This window comes from Giraffa tippelskirchi, chromosome 1 (assembly GCF_054371585.1).
Source record: "Giraffa tippelskirchi isolate mGirTip1 chromosome 1, T2T-mGirTip1v1.2.pri, whole genome shotgun sequence".
NCBI classification, from domain to species: Eukaryota; Metazoa; Chordata; class Mammalia; order Artiodactyla; family Giraffidae; genus Giraffa; species Giraffa tippelskirchi.
The window spans coordinates 188,000,653-188,020,602 of record NC_137275.1 but is presented as its reverse complement, the minus strand read 5'-3'; the positions used below and the strand labels follow the sequence as shown (position 1 = coordinate 188,020,602).

Genomic DNA, 19,950 nt, shown 5'->3' with positions numbered 1-19,950 from the left:
ACATGTTCAATGCACTGTGATGTCGTAAGGGTCAGCTATTATCATCACAAGTAGAGGAGATGTGAACAAAAGGAGGAGGCACCCCATCTCAAACAAACAGAAATGATTCCCAGCAGAATGACATTTACCTGAGTCTTGAAGGACAGTTATAAGCTCAGTCATAGAATTCAGTCACAGAAACTCGGAACTTGCATAGTATAGTTGTTTTAAGGAGTGGTCTTATATAGTTAATTTTTTTTAATTAGCGGATTTTCTCCATATCTGAAATTCAAATGGGATGTTTCTCAATATCACTCATTTCTAGCTCCAAACTGCATTTTCCCAAGATCAGATATACAAAAGACAGCTAACAAATACCGTAAGAATTGTCTCTCCAAAGCCAAAATATGTTTTGCATTCGCTTTTCTCTAGCCTGACAAAAGAAAAACAGTACATTTATTTCATTATGTCCGTTTGCATACTATCCTGTGGTGTAGTGATTAAGAACTTGTACCTGGGATTTCCAGGAACTGATTTCAAATTCTCATTTGTGGCCTTGGGCCAAATGTCTGACATCTTAACATCTTCTTTTTTTTCATCTATGAAAATATCCCTGTGAGAACCCTTCTACACTGTTAGTGGGAATGTAAATTGGTGCAGCTATTGTGGAAAGCAGTCTGGAGGTTCCTCAAAAAACTAAAAATAGAGTGGCCATATGATCCAGCAACCCCACTCCTGTGCATATATCCAGACAAAACTATAATTCAAAAAGATACATGCACCCCTATGTTCATAGCAGCACTTTTTACAACAGCCAAGACATGGAAACAACCTAAATGTCCATCGACAGATGAATGGATAAATAAGATGTGGTACATATATGCAATGGAATACTACTCAGCCATAAAAAAATGAAATAATGCCATTTGCAGCAACATGGGTGGACCTAGAGATTATCATACTAAGTGAAGTAAGTCAGAGAAAGGCAAATATCATATAGTACCACTTATCAGTTCAGTTCAGTCGCTCAGTAGTGTCCAACTCTTTGCAGCCTCATGGACTGCAGCATGCCAGGCTTCCCTGTCCATCACCAACTCCCAGAGCTTGCTCAAACTCATGTCCATCAAGTCAGCAATGCCATCCAACCATCTTATCCTCTGTCATCCCCTTCTCCTCCTGCCTTCAATCTTTCCCAGCATCAGGGTCTTTTCCAATGAGTCAGTTCTTCACATCAGGTGGCCAAAGTATTACCACTTATATGTGGAATCTAAAATACAACATAAATGAACTTATCTACGAAACACACATAAAGACATAGAGAATAAACATGAGTTGCCAGGGGGAATGGGGGCTTGGAGAGGGATGGACTGGGAGTTTGGGATTAAACAATGCAAACTATCATATACAGAACAGATATATAATAAGGTTCTACTGTATAGCACGGGGAACTATATTCAATATCCTATGATAAACCACAGTGAAAAAGAACTTGAAAAAGAATATATACATAGGTACAACTGAATCACTTTGCTGTGCAGAAGAAATTAATACAACATTGTAAGTCAACTAGGTGTCAGTAAACTTTTTTAACTCCCTATGAAATCAAAACAAATAATAGGTCCTACCATTTAGAGTGGTTATGACACTCAATGAGTTATACATAAAGTACTTAATGTCTAGCACATAACGAGTATCCCCAAAATAGTACCTATTAAGCACTGGACAAATGTAACTATTACCATTTACATAAATATTATTGATATCATTTATGTTCTCCTACCTCAAACATGAGTCTTGGGGTACCATTTTGGATGAGGTTTCTTGCTCTTTTCCCCTTTGTAGATCACTAAACATTACTGTTTAATCAAGATTTTATGAATCTGAATGATAAAATATTGCAACTTACCCAAAATGGCAAATTGTAATATATGAATACCTGCATTCCATCACCAAGCTTAAGAAATTAAAATAGCACAGATATAATAGTCTTTTCTGCATGACTCCCTGAACCCACTCATACATTAACAGCCTGTGACAAAAATGTTTCAAAAACCCAAAGCTTAAAAAAATTGAGTTTCTCAGATTATTGAAATATACTTTTTAAAAATTGAAATATACTTCATTTACAATATTTTACCAATCTGCTATACAGAAAAGTGACTCAGTTATATACATATATACATTCTTTGTTATATTCGTTTCCATTATGGTTTATCACAGGAGAGCAAAGATAGTTTCCATGCTACACAGTAGGATCTTGATGTTTATCCATTCTAAATGGTAATAGTTTGCCCCTACCAACCCCAAACTCCCAGGCCATCCCTCTCCCTCCCCAGCTTTTCCTTGGCAACCACAAGTCTGATGTCTATGTCTGTGAGTCTGTTTCTATTTTGTAGATTGGTTCATTTGTGTCACATTTTAGATTTTACCTATAAGTGATATCACATGGCATTTTTCTTTCTTTATCTGACTTACTTCATTTAGTATGATAATTTCTACTTGCACCCATGTTGCTGAAAATGGCATTATTTTGTTCTTTGAAATATACTCTTGAAATTTCTATCAGTCTTTTAAAAATGGAGATAAAAAAGATCATGGAATGGTTTGTGAATCTGTGGTATAAGGGAAGGAAAAAGTTCGGGACATCTCTCCCAGGGATCATACATGAATGCCATAAGAGCTATCTATCAACGTAGCGTCTGATTTACTGTACACACATATTACCTTGGAATCTTGTTAAAATGACTCAGTACCTCTGGGTGAGGCCCAAGAACCTGCATCTCTAGCATGCTTCCAGGTGATGCTGACAGGGAAGCTGATACTCCACAGAGCATAATTCGAGTGGCAAGATCCCAACTGCTCTGACTTAACTGAACTGGTTCCTCAATCCTAGAAACCTCCCCAGAAACAGCCACTACAAGGACCTTGCTAAAGAGCAAGTACAATCATTTCACTTCCTCGCTCTAGTAGCTCCCCACTGCTTAGAGGACAAAAATCATGTATCTTGACTTCAAATTTAAGTTCCTCATATCTGGGCCCTTCTTACCAGTATGCATCTCAGATTTTGTTCATGCTAATTTCTCATTCTTGCCCCAAAGACACCAAGACCTTTTCTGCCTTATTACTTTTACAGATTACCTTCACACCTATTATTCCTGCTAATGAATATTCTTCTCCCCAAACTCCTTTTCATTCTCCAAAGCCCTTATCACCTGGGAAACATTCCCAGCATACCCAAACTTGAAACAAATCGCACTCAAGCCTGCTTACAAGGAGAGAGTATTTCGTCATCTTTGTATTCCCGGTGCTTAACACAAAGCTGGCATGCATGAAGCATTTGTGAGTGGAGAAAGGAAGGAAGGAAGGAAGTCTTTTGACCACCATCAACTAATCCATGACTCTTTCTCCACTAGGATGTGGGGGACCTTAGCAGTAATAGCAGAGTATGCTGGGAGTGGAGAGTGTGTTGCCATGGTGAAAAACTAATTCCAGGTGCCAGTTGGGTATTCTTAAGTCTGCCAGCTTGAAACAACAGCACATAGCTATATTTCCTTCCAGCACTGATCTTGATATAAGTATACATTTGCTGTTACTTTCTCCTAGTAACATGAGCAACAAAAGATTCATCAGCAAGCATGTTTAGATATTCACTAAGTCTATGCAAGTCATCATACTGGAGAGCTGTAACGCAGAAGGAATAAGACTATCTGCAAGTGAAGCTACATTATGTTTTCTTGTATCCTTATTTTGTCATGTACTTATTTTTATAATACCCTTTGCTGGCTTTAGAAAAGGCAGAGGAACCAGAGATCAAATTTCCAACATCTGTCAGATGTTGAAAAAGCATCTCTTGAAAAAAGCAAGAGAGTTCCAGAAAAACATCTACTTCTGCTTTATTGACTACGCCAAAGCCTTTGACTGTGTGGATCACAATAAACTGTGGAAAATTCTGAAAGAGATGGGAATACCAGCCCACCTGACCTGCCTCCTGAGAAATCTGTATGCAGGTCAAGAAGCAACAGTTAGAACTGGACATGGAGCAACAGACTAGTTCCAAATCGGGAAAGGAGTAATTCAAGGCTGTATGTAAGTTGTCATCCTGCTTATTTAACTTCTATGCAGAGCACATCATGTGAAATGCCAGGCTGGATGAAGCACAAGCTGGAATCAAGATTGCCAGGAGGAATATCAATTACCTCAGATATGCAGATGACACCACCCTTATGGCAGAAAGTAAAGAAGAACTAAAGAGCCTCTTGATGAAAGTGAAAGAGGAGAGTGAAAAAGTTGGCTTAAAGCTCAACATTCAGAAAACTAAGATTATGGCATCTGGTCCCATCACTTCATGGGAAATAGATGAGGAAACAGTGGAAACAGTGAGAGACTTTATTTTGGGGGGCTCCAAAATCACTGCAGATGGTGACCACAGCCATGAAATTAAAAGATGCTTGCTCCTTGGAAGAAAAGCTATGACCAACCTAGGCAGCATATTAAAAAGCAGAGGCATTACTTTGCCAGCAAAGGTCCATCTAGTCAAAGCTATGGTTTTTCCAGTAGTCATGTATGGATGTGAGAGTTGCACTATAAAGAAAGCTGAGCACTGAAGAATTGATACTTTTGAACTGTGGTGTTGGAGAAGACTCTTGAGAGTCCCTTGGACTGCAGGGAGATCCAACCAGTCAATCCTAAAGGAAATCAGTCTTGAACATGCATTGGAAAGACTGATGCTAAAGCTGAAACTCCAATACTTTGGCCACCTGATGCGAAGAACTGACTCCTTGGAAAAGACCCTGATGCTGGGAAAGATTGAAGGCAGGAGGAGAAGGGGATGGCAGAGGATGAGATGGTTAGATGGCATCACTGATTCAATGGACATTTGTTTGAGTAAGCTCTGGGAGTTGGCGATGGACAAAGAAGCCTGGTGTGCTGCAGTCCATGGGGCCGCAAAGAATCGGACACAACTGAGCGACTGAATTGAACTGAACTTGGTTCACTAATTCTTATCTATCCTCAAGCTCTACCATAAACTGTATCCCCCATGGTCCTTTGATTTTTTACCCCAAGGAAGAACTTGAGGACCAGAATGTAATGTTGACCAAGCCCACCCCACCACTCTATTATAAAATCTGCAGAGCAATGAACACCACTTCATTTTGCAAATATCTAATTGAAGCCATATTCTTGAATAAGTACCATCTGAGGACCTATATGCTATTTGATACTGTACCTGGAGGCAGCATGCAGCAAGCTAAGCTGAGTCCTCACTAATTCAGATCCTTCCTTGCCAATTAAATGCATCTCTGCTCCCTCTTCTGCACTCGGGGATTTGTGGCTTCCAGTTGAGGATAGAATGCTATTCTCAACTCTAGCACAATTAAGTCACACTGCAGGTGTACTCTGCTGTAGGAAAACCAGATACAGTATATGTCCCACAAGAGACTGTCAGTGTTTCCAACATTTGGTCAAAATCTTGGAACCAATCCCGGTGACAGCCTGTTCACCTGTCTTGGGACTTCTTGGAAGCACAGTCATTCTAGGCCAGGCCTCACTCCACACTGACCTGAGCTCCTATCCTCCCCAGTCTCCATCTATCAGGAGACCGCTAGGACTAATTATACGGAAAGCTTGCAGCTTGCTAATCACCTCATGCCTCATATCCTGGTCATCCAAAGACCGTACTCAAGATCTAAGCCTGACATCTAGCATCCTTCTATCTTCATAGTGTCATATTGTTTTATGTCTTTCTTTCCTCAGTCCACTTCCATGGCTCTCCTCCTTCCAAACTCTGTCTGTTCCAGGGTAAACAAAGTCTACTTATATTCACCCTCTCTTTTATCCCCTCCTATTTCTTGGGGGTTCCCTGGTGACTCAGACAGTAAAGAATCTGCCTTCAATATGAAAGACTTGGGTCGATCTCTGGGTTGGAAAGATCCCCTGGAGCAGGGAATGGCTACCCATATCAATATTCTTGCCTGGAGAATGCCATGGACAGAGGAACCTAGTGGGCTAAGGTCCATGGGGTTGCAAAGTGTCAGACATGACTGAGCGACCAACACTTTCACACTTTCCTGTTTCTCGTCGTACTGAAACCTGGTTCCTCAAAGAACACTGTTCCCTGTGTGCTTCCCAAATGGTTGCTTATTCTTCCAAATTCCCAAGGTGGGACAGTGAGGTCCATATGCCTTTCTTCCAACACTGCTTCAAGAAATAACTCTGTCACTGTCCTCTAAAACTTCTGACCAACAGGTGATTGGGCGGCCATGGTGTGAACATTTATGTCACCCACTCACCCTTGCAAAAAAAAAAATCCATGCACTGAAATCCTAACCCCTAAGGTAATGGTATTAGGAGGTCTATCTTTGAGAGACGCTTAGGTCATGAGGGTGGAGCCTTCATGAATGGAATTAGTGTAATGCCCTTTAAGAGACCTCAAAGAGCTTCTTTCCCCCTCCAAAAAGTGAGAACACAGTAAGAAGATGCTTATCTATGAACTATGAAGCAACTCTCACCAGATATCAGATCCTCCAATGCCTTATCTTGGATTTCCAACTTCCAAAACTGTGAGATGTAAATTTCTGTTGTTCATGTTCATTGTTCAACGGCTAAGTTGTGTCCGACTCTGACCATATGGACTGCAGCTCATCAGGCTTCCCTGTCATTCACCATCTCCCAGAGTTTGTTCAAACTCATGCCCATTGAGTCAGTGATGCTATCCAGCCATCTCATCCTCTGTCATCCCCTTCTCCTCTTGCCTTCAGTCTTTCCCACCATCAGGGTATTTTTCAATGAGTTGGCTCTTTGCATCAGGTGGCCAAAGTTATTGGAGTTTCAGCATCAGTCCCTCCAGTGAATATTCAGGGTTAATTTCCTTTAAGATTGACATGTTTGATCTCCCTGCTGTCCAGGGGTTTGATCTCATTGCTGTCCAAGGGACTCTCAAGAGTCTTCTCTTGTTTTCTTCTCTGTTGTTTCTAAGTGTATGGTATTCTGTTACAGCAGCCCCAGCTGACTCTGTCACTTTCCTCCTCTCTTTATCATGGTTATCCAGCCCAAAATTACCTTGGCATAATACTGACAAGAATTGCCTCCTTCATTTTTCGATAATATTGGTAACAGAGTCATGATTTTCCTTTCCATCCTCAAGTCACTTTGTCAGTCTGGAAAAATCAATATTCATGGGAATTCTTCATCCAGAGCTCACACTCTTCATCATCCTTCCTCAACTCCATCCCATACCCACACTCTGGAATCCAAAAGTACACACCAGTATGACTGTATGGTTTACTCTGATTGGTCATTGTCCATGTAAGAACACTAACCTAACCTAAATGTCCATCAACAGGTGAATGGTAAAGAAGATGTGATACATATGCACAATGAAATATTACTTGGCCATAAGAAGGAACAAAGTTCATTTGTAGTGATGTGGATGAACCTAGAGTCTGTCATACAGAGTAAAGTAAGTCAGAAAGAGAAAAACAAATATATATTTATATATATATATATATTGAATCTAGAAAAATGGTACAGATGAACCTACTTAGGGGCAGGAATAGAGATGCAGACAAAGAGAACGGATTTGTGGACACAATGCGGGAAGGAGAGTGTGGGACAAATTGAAAGAATACCATTGACATATATACACTAACACGTGTAAAACAGCTAGCTAGTGGGAAGCTGCTGTATAGAACAGGGAGCTCAGCTCTGTGCTGCAATGACCTAGAGGAGAGGCATTAGGGTGGGGTGGGAGGGAGGCTCAAGAGAGACAGGATGTATGTACACATATAGCTAATTCACTTTGTTGTATGGCAGAAATTAACATAACATTGTAAAGCATTTATTCTCCGATTAAAAATATGTTGAATACTACCCTTTTTTGAAAATGGTACAATTTTGAAAACTAAATTCCAAAATCTCCCCTTCTGACTGCAACAGTTCCCTTATAGCTCTCCACTCATTTATTTGTACTATACCAGTTCTTTAACTTTACCCCAAACTCCAGGACCTTGATCCATCTACAGTCTCCTGATCTTTCAACCTTCCTCCTATCAAGGTCCTCTTTCTGCCCAGCCTTAAACCCATGGTTAATTTCACTTCAACCATGCAATTGCATTGCCCTCAAATAGCTTGCCTCATCAATCTTCTGTCACACTCAACTGGAAAAAAGCCTAACCTTGAAGTATGCCTTATCAGCAAAAGAGAAAAAAATTATAAAGCTGTACACTGATACGATGTCACTTAAAATTGTCAGTTTCAAGCTCAACAGGACCCTCAGTACTGCCTAGGCATCTTCCTATCCATCCCTGTTCAGCATCCCTTTCTATTCTCCGTAACAATGATTAAAACATCCAATTTTTCAAACCTCCCACCCAGACACAACTCTTCTAACATCTAGTACCTCCTACTGCACAGACAAAATAGAAACCATCACATAGAAAACCCCTCAATTTTCCACCACCAGACTCTTCCATTGTTGTTGTTATTGTTCAGTCACTCAGTCATGTCCAACTCTTTTCGATCCCATGAATGGCAGCACACCAGGCTTCCCTGTCCTTCACTATCTCCCTGAGTTTGCTCAAACTCATGTGCATTGAGTCGGTGATGCCATCCAACCATCTTGTCCTCTGTCAGGAGGTTGGTTGCCATCCAACCTCTCCCTATTCTCCTCCTGACCCTTCTATACCTATCTTTATTTACTTTTCCTATCACAAAAGGTGCAGAATCTCTCTTCCTGTCTCAGAAAAAGGAATTGTCCTGAGTTCTAGATCCTAACCGTTATCCCCTCATTCCAAATCTCCCTCTCTTCTACAACAGCAGCCTCTCCCTCTCTGCTTCCTCTCAGAGCCATCGCATCTGTCAGCTCTCTCATCCCTTTACAATCAATCTCTTAAAAAGAGGTATCTTCATTTATTTTCCTCATTTTCTCATCTCCCATTTACCCTTTTGTAAAATTGGGGTATAGTTGCCTTATAATGTTGTGTTAGCTTCTGCTATATGACTAAATGAATCAGCCATAGGTATACATGTATCCCCTCCCTCTTGGGACTCCCTTCCATCCCAGCCCAATCTCATCCCTCTGGGTCACCACAGAGCAACGGGCTGAGCTCCCTTCGCTATACAGCAGCTTCCCACTAGCCTTCTATTTTATACACAGTAGTGTATATATGCCAGTACCAATTTCCCAATTCATCCCACCCACCTCCCCCCTCTCTCCAGCTCTGTCCACACATCCAAACCAAAACACAAACAATCCAACCAAAAAACAGCCAGAAGACCTAAATAGACATTACTGCAAAAAAGACATACAGACGGCCGAGACGCGTGAAAAAAAGCTCAACATCACTAATTATTAGAGAAATACAGATGAAGACTACAATGAAGTATCACCTCACAAGGTCAGAATGGCCATCATCAAAAAATCTACAAACAGTGAATGCTGGAGAGGGTGTGGAGGAAAGGGAACTCTCCCAATTACTCTTAAACTCTTTGGAATCTGGTATCTACTACTCTGATTGAAATGACTCTAAACTAGGTCAAAATACCTCTTGCTGCTAAGTCCAAAAGTTTTATGTGATTAATCAACATCATTTGGCACTGATAAATGGACAAATGTTCCATCCTCCTTAAATGTCTTCCATGACACTTTTTCTTCTCTTAGTGCTCCATCTCTCCTTTTCATTCCTTAAATATTGGAATTCCTCAGCTTTCTGTCCTGACCCCACTTGTCTGGTCTTTCTATATGCTTTTGTTTTGAAACTTTTGTCTATTCCCGTATTCAGTTCCTGTTTATCTGTTGATAACTCCAAAACTCTGTATTTCCCTTGAAAACTTTATTGAGCTTAAAATCCATATATCCAAAGATACTTCTACTTTGATGTATGGTAGCCACCAACAAGATAACAGATCCAAAACTGCACTCTCCAAACGCCTTCATCCTCAAAGAGACTTGTGCCGCTTCTGTGTCCCCAAACTCATTGAATGGCATTTCAATCACCCAAAATATAGGTACCATCTTTGTCTCCTCTCTCCTCATCCTTCTCAGCAAATATTAACCACTGATTTTCTCCCCAATTACCTCTCTAATTTGTCCACTTATCCATGTTCACATTGCTACCATCTTAATTTAAGCCTCCTAAATTCTCTCGGAGACCCCAGTAATGCCCTGCCTTTACCCCCAAATCCACTTCCTATTTTAGAGCCAGAAGACTCTCTCCAGAGAATAAACCTGACTCCATGACTCCATGGCTTGAAAATTGTCAATGGTAACTCTGAAATATCAGAAAAAGTTGCATGCTGCTTCACACACAGAGTAAGATGCTATATAACCTGGACATGTCTTGCTTTTCAACCTCATCTCTTGCTAACTAATTCAACCCCTCTGCTTCTTCTCTCATTGTGAGCTCCAAACAAGTATATTGTATATGAAATTCCATACATTTACCTTGATCTCCTTGACCTTTGTTAATACTATGATCAGTCAGGTCAATTCAGTTGCTCAGCCATGTCCGACTCTTTGCGACTCCATGGACTGCAGCATGCCAGGCTCCCTGTCCATCACCAACTCCCGGAGCTTGCTCAAACTTATGTCCATTCAGTATGGTATGAACAATATAATAATACTTTGTTAGTATTATTCTCTCTCTGTCTCTCTCTGTCTCTCTGTCTCTGTCTCTGTCTCTGTCTCTCTCTCTCTCTCACACACACACACACACACACACACACACACACATTTCTGGGGCTTCCCAGGTGACTCAGTGGGTAAGAATCTGCACACAATGCAGGATAAATGGGTTTGATCCCTGGGTTAGGAAGATCCCCTGAAGGGAGGCATGGCATACTACTCCAGTATTCTAGCCTGGAGAATCCCATGGACAGAAGAGCCTGGTGGGCTACAGTCCATAGGGTTTCAAAGAGTTAGACACAATTGAAGCAACTGAGCAAGCAAGTAATAAACAATATAACAATACTTCGTTAGCATTATTCTCTCTCACACCCACACAGAAACACACACATTTCTGTGTCTGGATAATTGCTATTCATCGTTTATGATTCAGTGAAACTATCCCTTCCTTCAAGAAGCCTTCTATGATTTTCTACTGCTTCCAAAGCTTCTAGTGCTTATTTCTCTATTGTTTTTGTTGAGTTACTCAGTTGTGTCCGACTCTTTGTGACTCCATGAACTGTAGCCTGCCAGTCTCCTCTGTCCATGGGATTCTCCAGGCAAGAATACTGGAGTGGGTTGCCATTTTCTTCTCTAGGGGATCTTCCCAACCCAGGGACTGAACCTGCATCTCCAGCACTGGAAGGCAGATTCTTTACCATGGATTCTCCAGGCAAGAATACTGGAGTGGGTTGCCATTTTCTTCTCTAGGGGATCTTCCCAACCCAGGGACTGAACCTGCATCTCCAGCACTGGAAGGCAGATTCTTTACCACTGTGCCACCAGGGAAGCCCTGTTTCTCTACTAAAGAATTTAAATTGCCTATCTACTTGTTTTTCTTCCCTTACTAGATTAGACATTGTTTGAGAACCAAATCAGTGTCATTTTTCAAAATTGTGTGCCTATTGTCAAGCAGAGTGCTTGGCACATTATAGCTACTCAATAAAGGCTTCTTGACTTTAACTGAATAAGAACGTGGCAGAGTTAAATTAATTAAAAGGTGGTCATTCTTTTTCCAGGAGGTTTTGCTCTGGGGCAACAGCTAGACAAATGTGAGACACAAATTGCTCTTAGCATCTGTAAGCATAAACACTCTGGGAGGAAAAGTGGTAAAGGAAATGAATGCAAATTCCAAAAGAACAAATATAATTGACCATTTCAGGTAAAACAGGTTCAAGATATGTATGTCTGCACCTATCTAAACTGCAAAGATTTTGTAAATAATAATTCCCAATGTTTATCAGTGTTCAAAGAAAGTGAAACTCTCAAACACCACTGATAATAATGCAAGATAGAATGACTTTTTGGTGACTATTCTATCACTGTCCAGGATCTTAAAGTTTTACAAAAGCTTTAAACTAGAAATTCCACGTATGGAAATGTACTATAAGAAAATATCTACATACAACATTTTACTATGTAGATATTTATCACAAAATCTTTTCTGTTACCAAATAAACAAAGATAACTTATATACACAATAATACACTGATTAAAGAAATTGTGATGAAACAATAGTGTCGTTAAAAAGGATACAAAGCATATTTATAGACATAGGAAAAGACTCAAAATATATAAGAGGAAAAAAACTTATAAAAATTCATGTACAATATGATCTTATTTTTATAAAAATATGTACAGACGTGTGTATGTAGCCATAAATATGCATATATCAGACTAGAAGTTTACATAATAAGATATTAACTGTGATTTTTTTTTGTTTCTTAGAGTACTGCCATTTTGACTTTGTTTTTTGGAGGTTTTTCTATATTTTTAGTATTTTTTCAATGGGCGCAATGGTAAAGAATGTGCCTGCCAGTGAAGGAGACACAAGAGACACATATTCAATCCCTAGGTCTGGGAAGATCCCCTGGAGAAGGAAATGGCAACCCACCCCAGTATTCTTGCCTGGAAAATTCCATATACAGAGGAGCCTGGCTGACTACAGTCCAGGGGGCTCATAAAGAGTCAGACATGACTGAGTGACTGAGCACACACATCTTTACTGTAGGATAAGAATAAACTTTTAAGGAGCCAGAATAAAAAATTAAGCTTATACAATCACTTATTACTGTGAAATTTAAAAGGTCTAATATATTGATACCACGTTCTCACCATAGATATTTATACAATATCTCACCATAGATATTTATACAGAAGTCCTCTTTTAAGTAGAAAACTCCCTTGTCACATGTGATTACTAGCTCCCCATAAATACATCTAATAATTTTAATTTAAGAGATAGCTGTCTTTTCCAAGAAAACTGCTGAATCATGCAATTCAAAGTCAAGGCAATTCATACATCACACAACATCATCATCCAGCTCCTACTAAGTGCCAGGCTCTGTATTCATTACAGTCCAGGACTTACAACACCTTTCACGTCTACAAAATAAGTTAGTAGGGGTTTTTTCTTTTGTTTTGTTTTCCTTATGTTTTAAATGAATGAAAAACACTTCCTACTGGGGTAAAAATTTGCTGTCCCTTTCATCCAATGATGAAGCCATCAGGATGGCACATACTTTGAACTGTTTTCCCAAATGGGAAAATGGATTCACACTTGATCTTTGTCCCCTCCTAACTCTCTGGTTCAGTGACCAGAGGTGAACCATTTACAGCTTGCTGTAGGGGAGTTCTATGCTCAGAAAGTGAAAGTGAAAGTCACTCAGTCATGTCCGACTCTTTGGGACCCCATGGACCTCTCCAGGCCAGAATACTGGAATGGTAGCCTTTCCCTTCTCCAGGGGATCTTCCCAACCCAGGGATCAAACCCAGGTCTCCCGCATGGCAGGCGGATTCTTTAGCAGCTGAGCCACAAGGGAAGCCCAAGAATATTGGAGGCCAGAATACTGGAGTGGGTAGCCTTTCTCTTCTCCAGGGTATCTTCCCAACCCAGGAATCGAATCAGGGTCTCCTACATGGCAGGCAGATTCTTTACCAACTGCTGCTGCTGCTGCTGCTGCTAAGTCGCTTCAGTCGTGTCCGACTCTGTGCGACCCCATGGACTGTAGCCCACCAGGCTCCTCCGTCCATGGGATTTTCCAGGCAAGAGTACTGGAGTGGGGCGCCATTGCCTTCTCCCTTTACCAACTGAGCTATCAGCAAAGCCCGTCTGTGCTCAGAAATCAGAGCAAAAACACGTGTTGCACTTTCGATCAAACCCATTCTTCAAGTCCTTGTTATTCCACAGAAGAACAAGCTATTCTAACATTCTAGTGAACTAAACCACTTGTCTCATTAGACTCCACAGGGCATGAAACAGACCTGGAAGTGAAGTTTTACAGAAACCCAAAGCCCCTCTTGGTTTCTATCAGAGAATTAAAGCATGAGGGTCTTCTACCCCTCACATCAGGACACATGGTTTGACAAGCAGGTTATGAAGTCAGGGAAGGACACTAGGAACCTGCATATCTTACAAAATCTGGGCTATAAGTTTATCACCATCCTATCTTCTCCCCCACACCAACCATCCTTCAGGAACATTCAACCTGTAACAACAAGAAATAAGATGATAAGCCCAGTAGTGAGTGAGTGTTAGTCATTCAGTCGTGTCCAACTCTTTGAAACCCCATGGACTATAACCCACCAGGCTCCTCTGTCTATGGGATTTCCCAGGCAAAACTACTGGAATAGGTCACCACTTCCTTCTCCATGGGATCTTCCCAACCCAGGGATCAAACCTTGGTCTCCCGTATTGCAGGCAGATTCTTTACTGTCTGAGCCACCAAGGAAGCTGTATCTGATAAACCCAGGACTCAGTGCAAAGAAATGGAATTAGCGACAGTGCCTTGCCCTAAGCCTTCTGCCAATTGCTGTGAGACCCACCTTTCCCCGATCTGCTTCACCTTGCCTTTCCTGCAAGAACTGGGCTCTGCCAGCACACACCGGTGGCCTCAGGCTCGGTGGCCTTCAGTGTGTCTAATCCTCAGTCCAACTTCTCTTGAACCCTCTGATCCTTCTCCACAAGTCCTGTTGGGCTCCAACAGCCACTCCTGATCATCTTTACTATCTATTCCCTAACTTGCTATGTCCCTCCCTTGTTCTCCTGGAAGATCAACACATTATATAACTTAACGGGATTTCTGAATCTTGTCTGAACAACAGCAGACTCAGTATACTCAGATAGTGGAAATGATCTCCCTGTAAAATAAATTCATGGGGCCATTTAACAGAGTAGCTGAAGGGGCCTGGCTGAGAGCCTGCATCAATTGCTGCCAAAACCCAGTCTCCCTTTATCTTCCCTTTTGTTCCATTTCTTTTCATTTAAGGTTAATGTTCTGGACCTTTCGAAACAGGTGACTCTGTTAATGTTAATAAAGCAAGGTGTGATAGTATCTTCCATGACTTCTGATGTCAAACCCAGAGAAGAAGAAGGGAAAGTACTTTTAAATGGCCATATCCTCTTAATAACATTCCAAGAGAGAGACTGCTTATCTTGATTTTAATTTTTCAGTCTCCTTTCATCTCTTCTGCTAAAAATATGGCTTAGAGAAAGATCACCCATGAAGCACTTACTGGAAAGACATTACTAACGTTTACTGGGAGCTGGCAGGAGAATGGGGCAGATTAAGGGCAAGGATTGGAGGGGGTGGGGAAAGTGGACAATGGTACCTAATGAGAATACACTTTATACTTTGTAAGCTCAGGCACAGGTCATAAACACAGCCCTGAACAAATTCAAATTTTAAAGTTATTTTACAAAGCATGGCCTGAAATTCACCTCTGAGTCTCCTCTGAAGAAATATGCTTATGATAGACAAACTTATGGGAAGAAAGTTTAGCTTACTTAGGAAATTAAACTGTTTTCAGTCCCCCAAAGAATCTCTGATCTAAAACAAGTCCTTCTTACCTGCGGCTTAAAGCTCTGTTAGCCAACACGACAACATTCCCCTTTATATGAAAATCAGATGTCTTCAATGTTAGTCACTGTTTCTCAGAGTAAATGATCCATGAACCAACCGTCTGTATCAGAAGCACCTGGAATTTTCAGCAGGTCTAGGCTTCACTTCCCCTTAGCTCTCCATCAGCCCAGCCCCTTCTTGCTCAGTCACTCAGTCATGTCTGACTGTTTGCGATCCCATGGACTGCAGCATGTCAGGTTTCCCTGTCCTTCACTATCTCCCAGAGTTTGCTCAAACTCATGTCCATGGAGTCAGTGATGCCATCCAACTATCTCATGCTCTGTCGCTCCCTCCTCCTCTTGCCCTCAACCCTTTCCAGCATCAGGGTCTGTTCTAATCAGTAGACTCTTCACATCACATGGCCAAAGTATCAGAGCTTCCCCTTCAGCATCAGTCCTTCTAATGAATATTCAGGGTTGATTTCCTTTAGGATTGACTGGTTTGATCTCCTTGCTGTGCAAGAGACTCTTGAGTCTTCTCCAGCATCACAGTTCTCTAGCCAACCTTCTAAATCAAAGTCTCTGCTGAGTCAGAATTATAGAGTTTGGAGTCAGGAGATACTTCCAGGCCCAGGCATTTCTGGCAAGTGATTAGGTAGATTTTGACCTATAAAAGGCTTAGATCCAGGGACTCAGCTAAAGACAGAATTGAAGAATCCTGGCCATCCAATATAAAGGGTCACAGGATTGGTACCTGGACAATGATCAGGAGCACTTTGAGTTACTAAAGAAAAATGATGGAGCCTCATGAAGCATCTACATCAAACATAAGGGGGAAAATAGGAATCAAAGATCAGGGACAATGATTGCATCTTGTTAGCAGAGGTTCAAGTCCTAAGATGGAAATCCTAAAACAAAGATCTTTGGACAGGAACCATGGTTCTTGAGCTGGAACAAGATACAGCCTCATAAGCACACAAGCATATCTGATTAACAAGAGTGGATGAGTACTACTTAAGAGCTCAAACTACACCCAACATCAGGTCTCCTTATACTCAGTATAAATCAAGAGTTTCCATAACAATGCTTCATGTTAAATGCACAAGGCCACCAATGATTGGAATTCATCATCACAAGGAAAAAGGAGGAGGGACACAGGGCACTTGGAGAGGAAGGGGCTGACATCACTTTACATCCCCAGGCTGTTTTATCAGGGGCAAGAAAACTCGTCATTAGCCTGGTGTGCAAGTTCTAGCACTTGAGACACTCAACCCTGAGCCCAGGGGGGACAGGCACATATCTGTAGAGGAAGCAGAGTTCAGCGTTGTGCAATTGACCAGGGAAGAGGTTGGAGCAGAAATGGGAGCTTTGGTCTCTCTCTGGCTTCCTCCAACCTACCTAAGTAAACCCACATTTCAGGCAGCATGATGACATAAAAGGCATGGAATGACAGAAAAATCCACATTTTTGAGAACCTACAGTGGGTTCTGTAGGTCGCTCTCATACGTACTATTTCCTAGTGGCTCAGATGGTAAAATGTCTGCCTGCAATGCAGGAGATCCAGGTTTGAACCCTGGGTCAGAAAGATCCCATGGAGAAGCAAATGGCAACCTACTCCAGGATTCTTGCCTAGATAATTCCATGGACAGAGGAGCCAGGCAGGCTACAGTCCATGGGATCACAAAGAGTCGGACACGATTGAGCAACTATCACTTTCACTTTCATTTATTAATAGTACCAACAACACTGATAAGTAAGTCACATTATCCCCATGTTACAGATAAGAAAGCAAGGTTCAGAGAATTTAAGGGATCTGCCCAAGAAACTTTCTGACAATTTCTCACTCTCAGAGCACTAGTCACATTTTTCAGAAGCTGCCTCTTTTATATTAGAAAACAACTTCTATGGAGACTTTGCTATGTTTATGATTAAAAAGGGTGCTTTCGAAGCTCAATATGTGCACACATATACATGCATACACAACCACACCATCAATTTTGTATGTAGTTTGAGGGAAGAGAAAAGAGTTTCCTGTGGATTATTTTTTTGCTAATTTTAATTTATTTTTGGCTGTACAGCATGTGAGATCTTAGTTCCCACACTAGGGATCAAACTCGCACCCCTTGCACTGGAAGGGCAGAGTACTAACCACTAGGCCACTAGGAAAGTCCCATCCTGTGGATTCTTTGTGTGTGTGTGTGTGTGTGTGTGTGTGTGTGTGTGTGTGTGTGTGTGTGTGTGTGTGTGTGTGTGTGTGTGTGTGTGTGTGTGTGTGTCAGTTTTCAGTCGTGTCTGACTCTTTGCAACCCCATGGACTGTAACTCGCCAGGCTCCTCTGTCCATGGAATTTTCCAGGCAAGAATACTGGAGTAGGTTGCCATTTCCTGCTCCAGGAGATCTTCACAACCCAGTGATCAAACTTGAGTTTCCTTTGTCTGCTACACTGGCAGACAGAGTCTTTACTACTGTACCACCTGGGAAGCCCTAAAACTCTGCAATAAAATCATTGTAATTGAATGCTCAAACTACTGCACAATTGCACTCATCTCACATGCTAGTAAAGTAATGCTCAAAATTCTCCAAGCCAGGCTTCAGCAATACATGAACCATGAACTTCCAGATATTCAAGCTGGTTTTAGAAAAGGCAGAGGAACCAGAGATCAAATTGCCAATATCCGCTGGATCATCGAAAAAGCAAGAGAGTTCCAGAAAAACATCTATTTCTGCTTTATTAACTATGCCAAAGCCTTTGACTGTGTGGATCACAATAAACTGTGGAAAATTCTGAAAGAGATGGGAATACCAGACCACCAGACCTGCCTCTTGCGAAACCTGTATGCAGGTCAGGAAGCAACAGTTAGAACTGGACATGGAACAACAGACTGGTTCCAAATAGGAAAAGGAGTACGTCAAGGCTGTATATTGTCACCCTGCTTATTTAACTTATATGCAGAGTACATCATGAGAAACGCTGGGCTGGAAGAAACACAAGCTGGAATCCAGATTGCCAGGAGAAATATCAAGAACCTCAGATATGCAGATGACACCACCCTTAAGGCAGAAAGTGAAGAAGAACTAAAGAGCCTCTTGATGAAGGTGAAAGAGGAGAGTGAAAAAGTTGGCTTAAAGCTCAACGTTCAGAAAACTAAGATCATGGCATCTGGTCCCATCACTTCATGGGAAATAGATGGAGAAACAGTGGAAACAGTGTCAGACTTTATTTTTTTGGGCTCCAAAATCACTGCTGATGGTGATTGCAGCCATGAAATTAAAAGACGCTTACTCCTTGGAAGGAAGGTTATGGCCAATCTGGATAGCATATTTAAAAGCAGAGACGTTACTTTGCCAACAAAAGTCCGCCTAGTCAAGGCTATGGTTTTTCCAGTGGTCATGTATGGATGTGAGAGTTGGACGGTGAAGAAAGCTGAGCGCCGCAGAATTGATGCTTTTGAACTGTGGTGTTGGAGAAGACTCTTGAGGGTCCCTTGGACTGCAAGCAGATCCAATCAATCCATCCTAAAGGAGATCAATCCTGGGTGTTCATTGGAAGGACTAATGTTGAAGCTAAAACTCCAATACTTTGGCTACCTCATGCGAAGAGTTGACTCATTGGAAAAGACCCTAATGCTGGGTAGGATTGGGGGCAGGAGGAGAAGTAGACGACGGAGGATAAGATGGTTGGATGGCATCACTGACTCGATGGACATGGGTTTGGGTAGACTCCAGGAGTTGGTGATGGACAGAGAGGCCTAGCGTGCTGCAATTCACGGGGTCGCAAAGAGTTGGACGTGACTGAGCGACTGAACTGAACTGAACTGAATTAAAACATACATAAAGCCCACATAGATGTTCCATAAGTACCAGCACCCACTAACACTTTGAACCCAATTCTGTCCAACACCAAGCCATGCTTTCTTATATGACACATGCTGCACTGTTTCACTCTTGCTCCTCCTGCTTGAGGCCCCCTCCCTAGCTCTCTCTACTTCTCAGAATGTCACTCAAACTGAGCCCATGTGCCCTAGAGCCTGTGATCCACAATAAGAGAAGCCACTGCCATGAGAAACCAGTGCACCATAATGAAAAGTAGCTCTCATTCGCTGCAACTAGAGAAAGCCCCCGTACAGGAACAAAGACCTAGTACAGCCAAAATTTATTCAATAAATAAATAAAAATTTTAAAAATTAAAAAAATCTAAACAGTCAACACCAAGGGAAGTGTTTAAGCCCCAAATCAGAACTGGTGCAAGGCTAGGCTGCCAAGAATCTGGAAGAAGGAAAACAAAACATAGTGAAAGCCGCCAAAAGAGATTTAGGATTGTTCCCAGGTCCTCAGTTAGCAGGCATGGCAACAAAAGACAGGAAATCTTTGCAGAAAACATTGAGGAGGAAGAGTTCGTGAGCCAACCCCAGGGTCTGAGATGGCCAGCATGATCAGGGAGCCCAAACATGGGAGCAGCTGGTCACGTGGT

General features: G+C 41.7%; 1 long non-coding RNA gene across 1 annotated transcript in view; it reads right to left on the bottom strand.

The window, feature by feature from the left end:
- Nucleotides 1–19,950, bottom strand: part of LOC145515355 (uncharacterized) — a 150,536-nt gene that overhangs the window by 112,628 nt on the left and 17,958 nt on the right. The window lies entirely within an intron of this gene.